Source organism: Lactuca virosa, chromosome 9, assembly GCF_052849685.1.
Source record: "Lactuca virosa cultivar CGN04683 chromosome 9, Lactuca_virosa_CGN04683_v6, whole genome shotgun sequence".
NCBI lineage: Eukaryota > Viridiplantae > Streptophyta > Magnoliopsida > Asterales > Asteraceae > Lactuca > Lactuca virosa.
This window is the reverse complement of record NC_136434.1, coordinates 166,405,126-166,421,334: the sequence shown is the minus strand read 5'-3', so window position 1 is coordinate 166,421,334 and position 16,209 is coordinate 166,405,126.

Here is a 16,209-nt window from a genome sequence, read left to right as displayed (position 1 = left end):
CAATTTACACGAAATCGAGAAAATTTTCGGATCATTGCACTTTGGAGGCAAACCTTTTTGCGAAATTAAAGAAATATTTTTCCAGCTTTTATAGTTTCACTAAATTTCATTTTTTTCTTAGAAATACATAAATCTTTCAGAAACTTGGCATAACTAGGAATGTGTTTTATAACATCTAAAAATGGAAGATTTACCTCAACCTTGCAAAAAGTTTCCATAATGTCTTCATCCTCTCTTTCGCGCTTCGTACTCTTCAGTCTTGACGGGAATGAAGGTAGGGGCTTGTATTATTTCAGATTCGGTTAGCCTGGTGTTGGAGTTTCTTTTTCTTTTAGATCTTTAGATTCTTCTTCAACCAACACCTCTTCATACTCTTCCTCTTCTTCTTTTTCTGTTTCTTCTACATCTCCTTCTTCTACCAGAACTTCTTCACATTCTTCTTCAGCTTTGTTTTCTGGTTCAGATGCGCTTGGGCCTCCATAACTTTTACCATTTCTCAAGGAAATAGCACTCATATTGTGCTTCAGATTGTTTTTTGTGTGTCCCAGTAACTTTCCTTGAGATTCCAGACGACCCACAGAAGTGGCAAGCTGAGACACCTGCTGCTACAGATTCTTGATACTAGCTCTGGTTTCGGTCTAGAATGCTTGGGTGCTTGTGGCAAGACTCTTCACTATATCTTCTAAGGCTACGTTGGAACTTATGGGTTATTGATTTGAATATTGATTCTGGTAATTCGGGATCTGAAAATTTTGCTGATTTGGATTCTAGAAGTTGGGCTGGTAATGAGAATTCTGCTGAAAACCCGGTGGTCGCTGAAATTGCTGTCTAGACTGAAAATTATTCTGATAAAAATTTGGAGGTTGATTAAAGTTTTTCTGTTGCTGGTATCCTCCGACAGCTTTGACTGGAGCAACATCCTCTTGTAAAATCGGACATATATCAGTAGGATGATCTATCTTCAAGCAAATTCCACACGGTTTCTTTGCAACCATTTTTTTCCTTTGTCAAGAGCAGAACAAATTTTTTCAGTTCAAATATCTGAGACTCCAGATGAGTATTGCTGACTTCCTTAACACCCCTTGGTTGATCTAGATACCACTCGTCTTCATTACCGGAATGCTTTGACTCTATCGCCAACTTTTCGATCAGCTCTCGGATTTCGGTTGGCGTCATATCACCTAAGGAACCTCCACTGGAAGCATTTGTCAAACGCCTCTCCATGGGTGTCAGACCTTCAGAAAAACAATTGTAGAGTTGATAATCGTTGATCCCATATTGTTGGCACCGAACTAGAAGCTTTTTAAATCTTTCCCAGTAAATGTGTAAATCTTCTCTTTTTCCTTGTTTGATACCAAGGATTTCTCTTATGAGGCTGGAGACTCGCGTTTCTAGAAAATACTTCTCTAAAAACATCTTCGCGATTTCTGTCCAAGTGGTGATGGAACCATATGGGAGTTCATATAGCCATTCTCTTGCTGAATCTTGAAGTGAAAAGGGGAATGCCCTTAAATTTATCTGATCTTCAGATCGTATGTGGCTTCATTCTTGAACAAACCACATGAAATTCCTTGAGGAATTTATGTAGTCTTTGTTTTCTAGACCTTGGAATGTGGGAAGAAGATGTATCGACCCAGATTTCAACTCAAAGTTCTAGGCTTTCGGAAAAGTGATGCAGAGGAGTTGCTGATTGACTTCTTGAGTGGCCCACTCTTTGAGAGTCTTTTCTGCTTCGTCTCCACTCATGTCTGATTCTTCAGATTCAGATTTTGAAGAATCTGTGGGTTCAAATTTGACTGCGGGTGGTAGAGAGTATGTTTTATAGGGACTATCAGAAGGTGAAGATGGGGGTACTTTCGAAAAAAATGGATTTGATTCGTTCTACAAGAGAGTGCCTTGTGGTTTGATGATTTCTGGAGGTACTGAAGATGATGATGAACTAGCTGATTGTTTTCTCTTTGCTTCTTCTTTCTTCAGTTTCCTTGCAGTTCTCTCGATTTCTGGATAAAAAACTAAAGTTGTACGTGAACGAAAGACTTTGGGCATAAAACTATTAGAAAGCACCGTGTCCCCGGCAACAGCGCCAATTTGTTAGGACCAATTGTCGCACCCGATTTAAACAAATAAAATTTATCACTGTTGGTTGCACTAAAAATATTGCACAAGGAAGCAATGTCGAATCCTCAGGGACACAACCTAATGGTCGATGCCTTTTTGCATCAGGCACATTCTAGTCAAAACAGAAATTATTAAGAAGGGGGTTTTTTTAATTAAACTAAAAACTAAAAAATTGCAGTGATATTAACTTAAACGAAAATCAATATTAAAAACGATTTCATTTCTGCTGCGACTTTCCTAATCATGCAATCAGTTCAGATCTGGTTATTCAGAATGCGTTCTATCTAAGTTGGTACTGAGAAAAACTAACAAGCTCTAGTATAATCTCTTTTACCTAAATTAGTTAATCAAAACAAGCTCTTTGAATTAACCCTAACTTTTTACTGTTCAATTAAACAAACTCTTAATTAAATCATAAAAATTGCATTAAGTTCTGTGTAAAATTCCCAGCAATACCCAATACTTCTCACAAGCTCGGAAGCGTATAGGTATGATTTTTTCAGTTTATATCAGAGTTAAATCCCAAAACGAAACCAATCTGATACTTGTTACTTTTTACCAGTTGACAAGAATAATTACAAATTCTATTAACTGATTAACTAGAATGATAAAAAAACCCTAGCTAGGTGATCAAACTAACAAGAATTTAAAACCAAACATTCATTAAGCTCAAAACTGAAAAATCTAGATAGAAACACAAAACAAAAATCAGATCTGAAAGCTAATCACATGAAAAGTACCAGTATATGTAGAACTGAAAACTAAAGTTTAGCCAGACATGACTAAAAACAAACTAAAACTAGATAAAAGAAACATTTACTGATAAATCTTCTAAACAAAATGTTTGAGATGATTCGCAGTCTTCAGATCTTCAACAGTCGCTGAAATATATCACAAATCGCCTTCAGAAGTGATTTTCGTCGTCTGGAATCGTCTCCCCATCACATTTGATAATGAGGGTTGTATTTATACTCAAGGTGAAAACTCCCGGAGAAAGAAACTGACTACATGCAATCGCAGGTAGGCCCTATGTGATCGCAGGTTTCCTTAAAAATGTGTATCGGGGCGATTTAATGTTGTACATTGTTGTTTTGGGCTTTTTTGGACAACATGTGATCGCAAGTATGGGTATATGCAATCGCAGTTTTGGAATTTTTACTTTAGATGACTTCCAGACGACTTAAACTGACCCTGGGAAGCTTCGTGGCAAGCATGCGATCGCAAAAGAAACATGCGATCACACCTGCGATCGCATTTTTGGGCTATGTAATCGCAGATTTATCCTTTTTCACAAACATGAAAGTCTTCGAAAATTGTGTCTAGTTTTCATAACATTTTGCATCTTGTCAATCGGAGTTACGGTTCATGAGATATGGTCAAAATACTAACAGGGGGTCAAAGCTGTCAGCAACATCCTTTAGCTTCAGATTGTAGAATCTATCTTCGTGTGATAAATTCGATCAAATGTTTCTTGACCAAAACATCTTCCAAGCATTCCTCAACATCCTATTTCAGTTCCAACTCCATTTAGGCTCCAAATATGCATCAGTCTGCTCCCAAAGTACTGCTTCACTCTAACTTTCTGAAATTGACACAAAAATGCTAGCAGTACAAGAATTCTAATAAAGACATGAGCTGAACATTATTTAAACAAATGACATGCAAATATACAAAATATGATGCTAAATTATAATAAAAAATACCCTAAAAAATACATAAAATGGCATCTATCAATGGATATTTGATATAAAATGGCATCTATCAATGGATATTTGTGAATCGCATGCTAGATTAGGTCTAAAGATCTGCTCAGGATTGCATGATATAATTTTAGGAGATATGCCTTTATATGCCTATTGTATGAGCTTGTAGACTTGCATGCTAGTACTGATCAGTTAGTGATAGGATGACATGTTTAGGTTATGCTTTGATTCTGATTACTCAATGCTCGAATGTTGCTTGCTTTGTGATTTTAGGAGTTCCTATTAACATCATCTGACTAGTAAGTGAATACGCTAAGTTACATAATACTGAGATTTGATAATTTTAGAAGGTTAGGTTTAACCCTATTGCGCAGCTCTTGTTTGAGTCCAACTGTTGTAGGGTGAGACCCTTCATTCGAAGAATTATCCATTGTCACTGATATGTAATTGTGTTCATAAGCTAGTTAGAGGGCGTTAGAGGGAGTTCTTTTTGTAGCTAATGGCGGGGAGTGGTGTGGTGGTAGCCCTAGAAAAATCTAGGAGGTGATTCGGTGCCGAGAGCTTTTCTTTGCTAGAGTTCATTTAGATTGATAGGGAAGTAACTTGGGGGATTTGGGACGATCCTTGAGGAAAGTACGAATATATGTGGAAGGCAGTATGGGCCCGTACTACTGGAAGCAGAGGATCCGTACTCGAGTCAAGGAAAGTAACGATGATACCAGGAAGCTTGTAGAATGTGGGTTCTTCGAGTATATTTTGATGGTCTATATGGTTTATTTTCAGTATGGTGGTGACTCAAGGAGGTTCTGGTAGTGGTTATGGTACCGCTGATGTTCTGGGATCAGGCTTTGGGGACGAACATATGGATGATCAGATGCGAGAATTCATTTCATCAGAGATTACCCGCAGTATTCTTGAGCAGACTCATGTGATATGCGGTACGATCAAGGAGGGTATCATGGATATTCTGGATGAGCACTTAGGCACTTTTTGTTCTGAGATGGTGGCGATGATAGGAGCTCACAATTTGATTTTTCGTAAGTTCCAGTCATGTGGGGCTCCTGAGTTCTTTGGGAACAAGGACCCGATCGCGAGCAGGCGTTGGTTAGCGGATGTCACGAACGCCTTCCACACTAGTTATTGTCCCGAGGGGGAAAAGGTCAGACTTGCTTCCTGTCTTCTAAAAGACAGAGCTCGGGATTGGTGGGAGGAGGTTGGACATGCCTTAGGAGGCGAGGTGGTTGAGTCGATGACTTGGGAGGATTTCGTGACGAGGTTTCAGGCTGAGTTTGCACCTGTGGTTGAGGTCCAACAGTTGGCGAGAGAGTTTCAGGACCTTCACCAGACCACTGAGACGGTGGAAGAGATCACCATTATATTCCGTGAGAGGGCATTACTAGTTTCGTAATATGTGGCAAACGAGGAGATGAAGAAGGAAAGATATCACGATATGCTGAGGAGCGATATCAGAAAGTTTGTGAGTATATCTAGTTGCAAGACAATTGATGATATGGTGGCAAGATCCAGATAGAGGGATATTGAACTTAGAGATGGATAAAAAGAGAAATCTAGATCAGTTTTAGGGTTCTGAGGGTTCGGGCAAGAGGCCCAAGGTTTTTGACTCGATATCGAGGAGCCAGCATGTTCGGGGCCACTGCGACAAGTGTGGGAAGACGCACGATGGAGCTTGCAGGGGTGGGGGATCAGGCTGCTACAAGTGCGGCAAGACTGGGCACTTTAGCCAGAATTGCACAACCACCACCCAGGTATCGAGTCTGATTTGATTTCATTGCAATCAGAAGGGCCATAAAAGGCTGATTGTCCAAGTCTAGCATCGACAGGACCTGTTGTAGCACCCGATACGACGACCTTGCGGATTATAGATGGTCGTCAGGGCAAGGCGCAGACGCCTGTTGTGAGGAGCAGGGCATTCCAGATGACAACCAATGAGGATCGTGCGACACCATATGTGGTGAATTGTATGTATCTCCTCCTTATCTCTTTATTTATGTTCTTTTTCCCTGCTTATATCCGTGTTTTTTAGGGTCGTTCCTTATGAACGATATCTCTGCTCTGGTTTTATTTGATTCGGGGGCTACCCGATCCTTTGTATCTCTCACACTCAACAAGAGATTTGCCGATGCTCCGGGGGATTTGGAGTATCCATTAGAGGTTGAGATTGCTGATGATCGACATGTGCGAGTATCGAGGGTTCATCGGGGTTGTATATTGGAGTTGTTTAGTGAGAGTTACCTAATTGATTTGGTTCCCAGTCCTTTGCGTGAGAGCAATGTTATTATAGGGATGGATTGGTTGAGCCCCAATGGGGAAATGATTTATTATGAGCATCAGTTGGTGGATATTCGGACCCCAAGTAGGGGAAAGTTAGTGATTCAGGGAAAAGGTATTTAACGTGGGTCGACTCTCTGTTCAGCAGCCGGGGCTAGACGCTATCTTCACCAGGGTTGTTTTGGGTTTGTGGCTTATGTAAAGGGTACCCGGGAGAAGGGTAAGACGACAGTGGGTGATGTCCTGATTGTTCGGGAATACCCGTATGTGTTCCCGGAGAATTTTTCTAGAGTGCCACCGGAGAGGCAGGTAGAGTTTCAGATTGATTTGGTTCCAAGTGCGGCTCCGATATCCAAAGGACCTTATCGGTTAGCACCCCCAGAGATGCAGGAGTTGTCTACACAGTTGCAGGAGCTGTTAGATAAGGGATTCATTCGGCCAAGTAGTACACCATGGAGAGCGGTGATCTTGTTTGTAAAGAAGAAAGATGGGTCGCATCGAATGTGTATCGACTATCGGGAGTTGAATAAGCTAATTCTGAAGAACCGTTATCCACTCCCGAGGATTGACGATTTATTTGACCAGCTTCAGGATGCATCTTGGGTTTCCAAGGTTAATATGCGTTCGGGTTATCATTAGATGAGGGTCAGAGAGGAGGATACGTAGAAGACAATCTTCCGAACTCGTTTTGGCCATTGCGAGTTCGTGGTGATTCCCTTCGGGCTCACTAATGCTCCAGCCACATTCATGGATCTCATGAATCGTGTATGCAGGCCCATGCTGGATCGGTCAGTGATTGTATTTATTGATGACATCCTGGTCTATCCTAAGACCCAAGAGCAGCATGAGGAACATCTGAGGGAGGTATTGGAGACTCTGAGGAGGGAGATATTGTATGCGAAGTTATCCAAGTATGAGTTCTGGTTATGCAAGGTACTGTTTTTGGGGCACCTTGTCAACCAGAATGGTATTCTGGTCGACCCGACCAAGGTTGAGGCAGTGATGAGGTGGGAAATTCCAAGGTCTCCATCTGAGATTTAGAGTTTCCTTGGATTGGCGAGTTACTATCGAGATTAATTCAGGACTTCTCCAAGATAGTTGATCCTTTGACTCGGTTGACGAAGAAGACCATCACGTTTTGTTGGGGGCATGAGCAGCAGGCAACTTTTGAGACTCTGAGATGAAGATTTTGTGAGGTGCCGATTCTGACCCTGTCGGAGGGTGTTGAGGATTTTGTGGTGTAGTGTGATGCATCAATCACGAGTTTGGGTGCGGTGTTGATGCAGTGGGGTCATGCGATTGCTTACGCGTCGAGACAACTAAAGCCTCATGGGGTGAATTATCCTACGCACGATTTAAAGTTGGGGGTTGTGGTGTTCACCCTCAAAATTTGGCGACATTACCTCTATGGGGTCTAATGTACTATATACACAGATCATAAGAGTCTGAGGTATATGATGGATCAGCCAAATTTGAATATGAGGCAGCTTAAATGGTTTGATGTGGTGAAGGATTATGATTGTGAGATCATTTATCACCCGGGGAAGGCCAACGTGGTGGCCGATGCTCTCAACTGCAAGCTGGTTGCTTCCCCGATCAGGGATGTATGTTTGAGGATGACTGTAATTACCCCACCCTTAGAGCGAATTCGAGAGGCTCAGGTTGAGGCTATGAAGGAAGAGCACCGGAAGAGCAAGCGCATAGTGGGTCAGATGGATTCCTTCGATTATGATAGCCGAATATTATTGACCCTTCATCGGAGGATTTGGGTTCTATATTGGGGTGGTTCGCATTAGGTCTTGATGGAGGAGCCGTACAATTCACGATTCTCTATTCATCCCGGAGCGACAAAGATGTACAGAGATCTTCATCCTGATTATTGGTGGCCATGTATGAAGTGAGATGTGGCCTGGTATGTGGAGAGGTGCTTGACTTGCAGGAAAGTGAAGGCCAAGCATCAGCGACCCCATGGCAAAATGAAGTCGTTGGAAGTTCCCATTTGGAAATGGGAAGAGATTATGATGGATTTTATCACAAAGTTTCCACGGACGGCTCGCATAATGGATTTGATACGGGTCATCGTGGATCGATTGACCAAGAGCGCGCATTTTATTCCAATCCATGAGAGAATTTCGGCGGACAAGATGACCGATATCTACATTCGGGAAGTGGTGGTATGGCATGGGGTGCCGGTTTATGTGGTATCTGATGAGGATGTTCGGTTTACTTCTAGGTTATGGAAGAGATTCCACGAGGAGTTAGGTACTCGTCTGCACTTCAGCATGACTTTCCACCTGCAGACTGATGGTCAGAGTGAGCGGACTATCCAGAAATTGGAGGACATGTTGCCGACATGTGTACTGGATTTTGGTGATAGTTAGGATACATATATTCGATTGGCGGAATTTCCATATTGTTGGATTTAGTGTCTAAGCCCATAACTATAACTGGGATGTACTTGACCTGATTGTAGCATGGTCCTTTTTGGGTTGCCTTCACCAGTGTAATTTGATAGGATGGATTTTGAGAATAAGGTTATTTATGGTTTATTAATATATTACAAGTATAATATATTAATATGAAATCATATTATTTAATTAGTATTGATCAAGAATTAATTTGGAATTAATTTTGTGGTCAAAAGAGACTAATTAAATATATGGGGATTGATTATGTAAATCAATGATTCTTGTAGTGTGGGCCAATGATCCATGATTATGTAGATGGGCCAAACTAATCCATGGATAGTCCATTGAGGTTAAATCCATGGAGCATGAGAATGTGGAAAGTCATGGGTCATTAGGGTTTACAAAGTGTAACCCTAACATGTGCAACACTATAAATAAGCCCCTCCTAGAGCCAAAATCGGTTGCCACTTACTTTCCAAGAGGGTGAAGTTGATTTTGTGCTAGTAACCTATTCTCTCAAGCCTCCTCTTACATATTGATGTTTGTGAAACAATAGAGGCATCACACTTGAGGTGCTCAAGCTTTCAAAGGTCAAGAACTACAAGTCCTTCTAAGAGGTAAGTCATCTAACTAGTTGTATCATTCAATTGTTCAAATATATGCTAGTTAGGACAATGCTTTGGAAAATTGAAAATATGCATGTATAATTATAGAAAACATAGATCCAAAGCATTTAGGGTTGCATGTGCACCATAGGAGTGTTATAGTGCTCAAAACCCAACAGTGGTATCAGAGCTTAGGATTGTTTTCTATTATATTTGATGCTTACTAGTTTTTTCAAAGCTGAAAAAGTCGAAATTTTGGCCTCTGACTGGGGAACTCGCCTAGTTGATGAATAGACTTGATGAGTCCACTCAGTAACAGAGCAAATCGGTGAGTCAGTTCATGCACTCGCCGAGTTGAAGGCTCTGTTTGCAGAATTTCGAGTTTCTTGGCCTGGTTTGGATTGGCAACACTACCACAAACTGTTTTGGATAATTGGAAATGTTTTTTATGATATGGTAGTGCTTGTACTCATCCAACCACAAGGTAAATTGTCAAAGTTTTTAAAATAATTGTTGTTTTATATGATAAACAAAGTTGCTTGCAAATTGTTGACTTAGAATTATCTTGTTTATGAGTTTGGTTAGATCATCCATGAATTATGTGATAATTTTTGTTGTTAGGAAATGATCTAAATGAATTTTAATGACCTCCATAACTTGTCCTCAAGTAATGGAAAATGAAAGGTCTCATACATTAAAATCCAATTAAACTCATAAGTTATGAATGTGAAGAGTTTTGACAAGTTTCAAAACTTGCCCTCGAGTTTTGAAATTTGTAAAATCACACTAATGAAACTTTAATTCCAAACCCTAGAGTTTTAAAAGTTAAAATTCAACCCTTATACTTTATAATATTATAAGTTTAATAATATATATATATATATATATATATATATATATATATATATATATATATATATATATATATGTATGTATAAGACAAGTCGGTCTTGCTGTTAGTAGGCCTCATTCACGAAGCCGGTCTATAAGGGGGGTATAAGGTTACTGCCTATAAAATAGTGGTTTAATGGGTGTCCACTCTCACCCACCGCTTCCTTGACTGGTGGAGGGTCGTTAGCCGAACGGGTAGGATAAGACATTAATTCTCCCTCATTAAAAGTATAATGATTAGAAATAAAGTAACTAAACTTTTATTAAAATTCCCAATCGTAGTTACTTTATGAAAATGTGAAAATGGTGCTAATCCATGAAATTACACTTTTCACCTTGTTAAGTCGTTAGTGGAGCGTGTGTGGTTAACCGGCACACTAATCTGGGACTGACAATGTGTGGCAAAGGGTAACTTGATGTTAATCATAGATCAATGGAGCATGTGTGGTTAAACGACACATTGATTAGGTGATGTGTAACATTGGGTGTACCAAGCTAATTTGCATGGTTATTCACACCTTGTTTGTGATCCTTGGCATCCCAGTCACAAACTTGAAGGGCACAATCGAGATTTAAACATGTCATTGAAAAGTTCAATGAATCTCAAAGGATCTAGGAATTTCAATCCAGTTAAAACTTAATAATCTATTTCGTTTTTCATGGTGGAAATTGGTAAATTGTCATTTACCTACCTTCAAATATTTTACAATTGGATTACAGCATCCCTTTTCGCAATTGTAGAATATTGTGTTGGGTCCTAGCCTTAATATTTCATTTGGGTGTAATATTAAGGATTGTCATCTAATCTAAATTTTGTTCTTCTTCTTTTACAGATGTCTATCCCAAACAATGCTTCCAACCCAATCCCTTCAGGCTCTTTCTCCCTCATGAACCTACGTGGGAGGGTCATTTTCGATGGCTCGAACTTCAATGACTGGATTCGAAACGTCAGAATGGCTATTCGCTATGAGGACAAAGAATATTTCCTAGATAAAGTGCTCAAAGAGATTGATGTCACCACTGCTACTCCCGAACAAATCGTTGAACACACTACTCATGAGAGGGATGCGACAAAGGTGTCGTGTCTAATGATTGCAACCATGACTGTTGAGCTGCAGAAGTCCTATGAGGACTACTATGCTTTTGAAATGTATCAAGATTTAATGGAAAGATACCATCAAAGTGGTCGGCAGGAGAGGTATGAGATCATTGCCTCCATGATCACAACCAAAATGAAGGATGGTGAACCCATCACGGCCCACTTGCAAAAGATTTAGAGATTTGTGGACCGCTTGCTTAAATTGAATGTCAATTTTGATGAAGAGTTGGCCATAGATATTATTCTGCACTCTTTACCTTCTTTTTATGATTAGTTTCGTATGACCTATCATATGAACAAGGAGGAGGTCACTTAGCAAGCTTCAAGGCCTTCTTAGGACTGTAGAAAGCAACCTGAAAGGCAAGTCGGTTGTGTCTACTCCTACTACTACTTCTGTCCCTGTTCTGGCAATTAGACATGGGAAGGGAAAGAAGAGGAAGACTCCCTACAAGAGCCGCAAGGGAAAGTCTCTTGATGGATCCTCTTCAAGTGGCACCAAAGTTGGTTATGCTAATCCCTCTTCCAATCCGAAGGAAGCAGAGTGCTTTCACTGTCATGAAAAAGGGCACTGGAAATGAAGCTGCCCCAAGTACTTGCAGGACATAAAGGATGGCAAGATCAAGCCCTCCTTTGCAGGTATTTACACTATTCAATCTAATAACTCATCACATGCTAATTCTTGGGTCCTTGATACAGGTTGTAGTATTCACATTTGTTCTGATTTGCAGGGACTAAAAAGAAGTAGGGATGTGGAGCACGGGAAGATAAACTTAATCATGGGAAATAGGAAGGTGTCGCCTGTGACCAAGATTGGAGTTTATTCTTTATTGCTTAGTAATGGTTTAAATTTAGATTTGAATAATTGTTGTTACTCGGCCAATATGGAAAGAAATGCTATTTCCTTTCACAGTTTGTATAAACAAGGTTTTACCTTTTCCTTTAATAATGAAAATGGTGGTATTTATGCTTATTGTAATGGTGTATTTTATTTTGAAGCATTACCTTGCAATGGTATATATGAAACTGTGATGGTTGTAGATAACTTAGGAAATAATGTGTTGAATATTGATTCTTCCAATGATTTGGATAAGGCATGTTTGTGGCATTGTCGTCTTCGACATGTCAACAAGAAGCGCATAGCCCAAATCCAAAAGGATGGAGTTTTGGAGTCATTCGACTTGAAGTCGGATGACACTTGCGAATCTTGTTTACTTGGAAAGATGACCAAGTCACCCTTCACTGGTACTTGTGAAATAGGTGAAGGTCTGTTGGATCTCATACACACTGATGTGTGTGGACCATTCAGAACTGCCACAAGGGATGCTAACCGCTTCTATGTGACTTTTACTGATGATTATAGTAGATATTTGTATATTTACTTAATCAAGCATAAGTCGGAAACTTTTGAAAATTTCAAGGAGTTTAAGCAAAAGTGGAGAATCAATTGGGCAGGAAGATAAATATGCTACGATCCGATCGTGGAGGAGAGTATCTTAGTATCGAGTTCCTTGACTATCTTAAGGAATGTGTAATTGTTTCATAATTGACGCCACCTAGGACACCACAGCTTAATGGTGTGGCTGAGAGGCGCAATAGAACCTTGCTAGTCATGGTTCGTTCCATGATGAGTTGAGCTTCGTTAGCTGTCTCATTCTGGGGTATGCCTTAGAGACTGCCGCCCATATCCTTAATCTAGTCCCTACCAAAAAGGTTTCCAAAACACCTCACGAGATGTGGACAGGGAAAATTCCCACATTAGACCACATCAAAGTTTGGGGTTACGAGGATTTTGTGAGAAAATAAACTCATGACAAGCTCGAACCTTGGAGTGAGCGATGTATTTTCATCGGCTACCCACAGAAATCCTTTGGATATCTCTTTTACAGACTGAGTGACAATGTTGTCTTCGTTGCGAGGAGAGGAGTCTTTCGCGAGAGAGAACTCATAGGCCAAGGAAACAGTGGGAGGCAAATTGACCTTGAAGAGCTTCAAGAGTCAAGCGGTGAAGGAATCTCAAACACTAGCAATCAACCTGAGGAGGAAACTCCAGTTGATCCAATTGACGAGTCCTTACCTATGAGGCGTTCCAGTAGAGTTAGAAATACACCTGAGTTTTATGGTTTCCATATTACTACTGAAGGTGATACATTTATCAGTGATTGCACACTGGTAAATTTGGATGAACCTAACAACTACAAGGAAGTCATGGCAGGCCCCGAATCTGCAAAATGGAAAGAGGCTATGGACAGCGAGATTCATTCCATGTATGACAATCAAGTTTGGAACTTGGTTGATAATGTACCGGGTCGTAAGACAGTCGGGTGCAAATGGATCTTCAAGAAGAAGACCGACATGGATGGGAAAGTACACACATATAAAGCGCGACTGGCTGCGAAGGGCTTTACTCAAACTCAAGGAGTTGACTATGATGAGACCTTCTCACCAGTAGCGAAGATTAAATCTATAAGGGTTATGTTGGCCATAGCTGCATTTCATGACTATGAAATATGGCAAATAGATGTCAAAACCGCTTTCCTTGATGGAAAGTTAGCTGAAGATGTTTACATGAGTCAGCCAGAGGGTTTTGTCAATGCAAAGTACCCTAATAGAGTGTGTAAGCTTGAGAAATCCATTTATGGATTGAAACAAGCATCTCGCAGATGGAATCTTTGTTTTGATGAGAAAGTCCTAGCTTGAGAAATCCATTTATGGATTGCAGGAGGTTAAGTCCTAGCTTGGGAAGTGTTTCACTATGAAGGACCTCGGAGAAGCTGCTTATATTATAGGGATAAGGATATTGAGAGACAGGAGTAAAAGACTAATAGGACTTAGTCAAAGTATCTACTTGGACAAGGTGTGGAAGCGTTTCAGCATGGAGAACTCCAAGAAAGGTAACCTACCTATCCGAAGCAATACCAAACTGAGTAAGAGTCAGAGTCCAATTACAGAGGCTGAGATAGCAGAGATGAGTCAAATTCCATATGCTTCTGCAGTTGGCTCGATCATGTATGCTATGACTTGTACTCGCCCTGATGTGGCCTTTGCTTTGAGCATGGTCAACAAATATCAAGGGAATCCTAGTAAAGCTCATTGGACTACAGTTAAGAACATTCATAAGTACCCACGGAGGACTAAGGATTGGGTCCTTACCCTTGGTGGGAGTGATGACTTGAGAGTGACAGGGTATAGCGACGCCAGCTTTCAAACCGACAGAGATTATTTCCGCTCTCAGTCGGGCTGGGTGTTTACCCTGAATGGGGGAGCAGTGACATGGAAAAGTTCCAACCAGGAGACTGTAGCTGATTCAACGTGTGAATCAGAGTACATAGCAGCAAGCGAAGCATTGAAGGAGGCAATATGGTTGAAAAACTTCATCGGAGACCTTGGAGTCATTCCGTCCATAAAGGAGCCTATGGAGATTTTTTGCGATAATGAAGGGGCGGTTGCCTTAACCAAGGAACCGAGAGATCATGGTATATCCATACATATCGACAGAAAATACCACTTCATAAGGCATCAAGTAGAAGAAGGACGCCTCGTGGTAAAGGGGATATTGTCAGAGAACAACCCAGCAGATCGCCATACAAAGGGACTGACTTGGGTTAAGCACTTCCAGCATGCGAGGGGCATTGGGCTAACGGACGATATTAGTTTTAGTAATTAGATAAATCGAAACTTGTAATAGCTAAATTGTAATTGACATTTGATGATTAAATAAAAGGAGTTTTAATTATAAGTAAAGTTACTGTCTTGTGTCAATTATTTACTATTGAGGCAGAGATTGTGCGAGGCGCCGATCTTAACCCTGCCGGAGGGCATGGAGGATTTTGTGGTATATTGCGATGCGTCCATCTTGGGTTCGGGCACGATATTGATGCATAGAGGGCATGTTATCGCCTCCGCTTCGAGGCAGTTGAAGCCTCATGGCTTTGAATTTTGTGATGTTATTGAAAAGCAAGAAGGATCGGGAATCCTTCAATTCCCACGCGCCATGAAGACTTAGTCGAATCTAAGAAGGGGAGAATCGATCAGGTATTCTGGAGCAGAAATAGGTGTGAAATTAGGACGAGTTTTGCATCCCCGTCAGGGCGGAAAGGCGGTCAAGTGGCCGTCTAGGTTGAGGATTGGGCGAGTTGGGAGTCCAGAAAACTTTCCAACGGTTGGTTCGCTCCTTTCCTTGACATCGGGAAACAGGTTTAGGAAACCAGGTTAGAGGACCAATTAGAATTCAAGTTCAGTTGAGAGTTAGGTCGAGTGTGTGTTCGACCCGGTTCGGAAGTATTGTAAGTCTGCGGGTGTAGCTGTAGCATTCACAGGGTTCTCACATAGTATTGGAAGTGTTGTAAGTCTGCGGGCGTAACTGTATTATTCACAAGGTTGTCAGGTAGTATGGGAGTGATGTCAGATCACGAGGAGAACAGTAGTACCCATCAGTTTGGGGTGCAGCAGTGTGGACACGGAAATCACGGATCGGATTTCGGAATTTCCCCGATGGATTAGATCTGGTTGAGCCAGTGATAAGACTATAGGAGCGCCACTACAGTATGGGATCAGGGAAGCAATGGACCGTATAATGTTGCTTGTGATATACAGCTACCATTGGTGAGGTATCGGTCACTTTTAGCCGTGGATGCGGTGACGTCAGGATTCGACGCATGGACCTGATCGGTTGGATCGAGAGGCTATTAGAACCATAGCAGTAAGATAACTAACGACAAATTTTGGCAGATAAGGATTTCGATCGGGAGTCGCGAGGGGCGACTACATGGGAGACTTTGGCTCGGTAACCAGGTAGGAACTCGGTGTTTCAGATGACGGGTAGAAGTGGGTTGCGATAAGTTAGAGGGTTTTGAGTGAGATGTCAGGATATGACCTTGGATCTCAAATTATGGGTTTAGCCCAAGTTATGTAAATAGTAGTATTCAATCTAGGGTATTCCATCGTAAGGATAACCGGACCCTATGATTGTTTGGACCTGACGTGTTTGGTATTCCAGCCCGAGGGTTGATTGGGCCAAACATGTGCGTGATACGAGGGTATTCCATCCTAGCGATGGCTGGACCTGTCGTAAGCATGCCTGGTATTCCAGCCGAGGC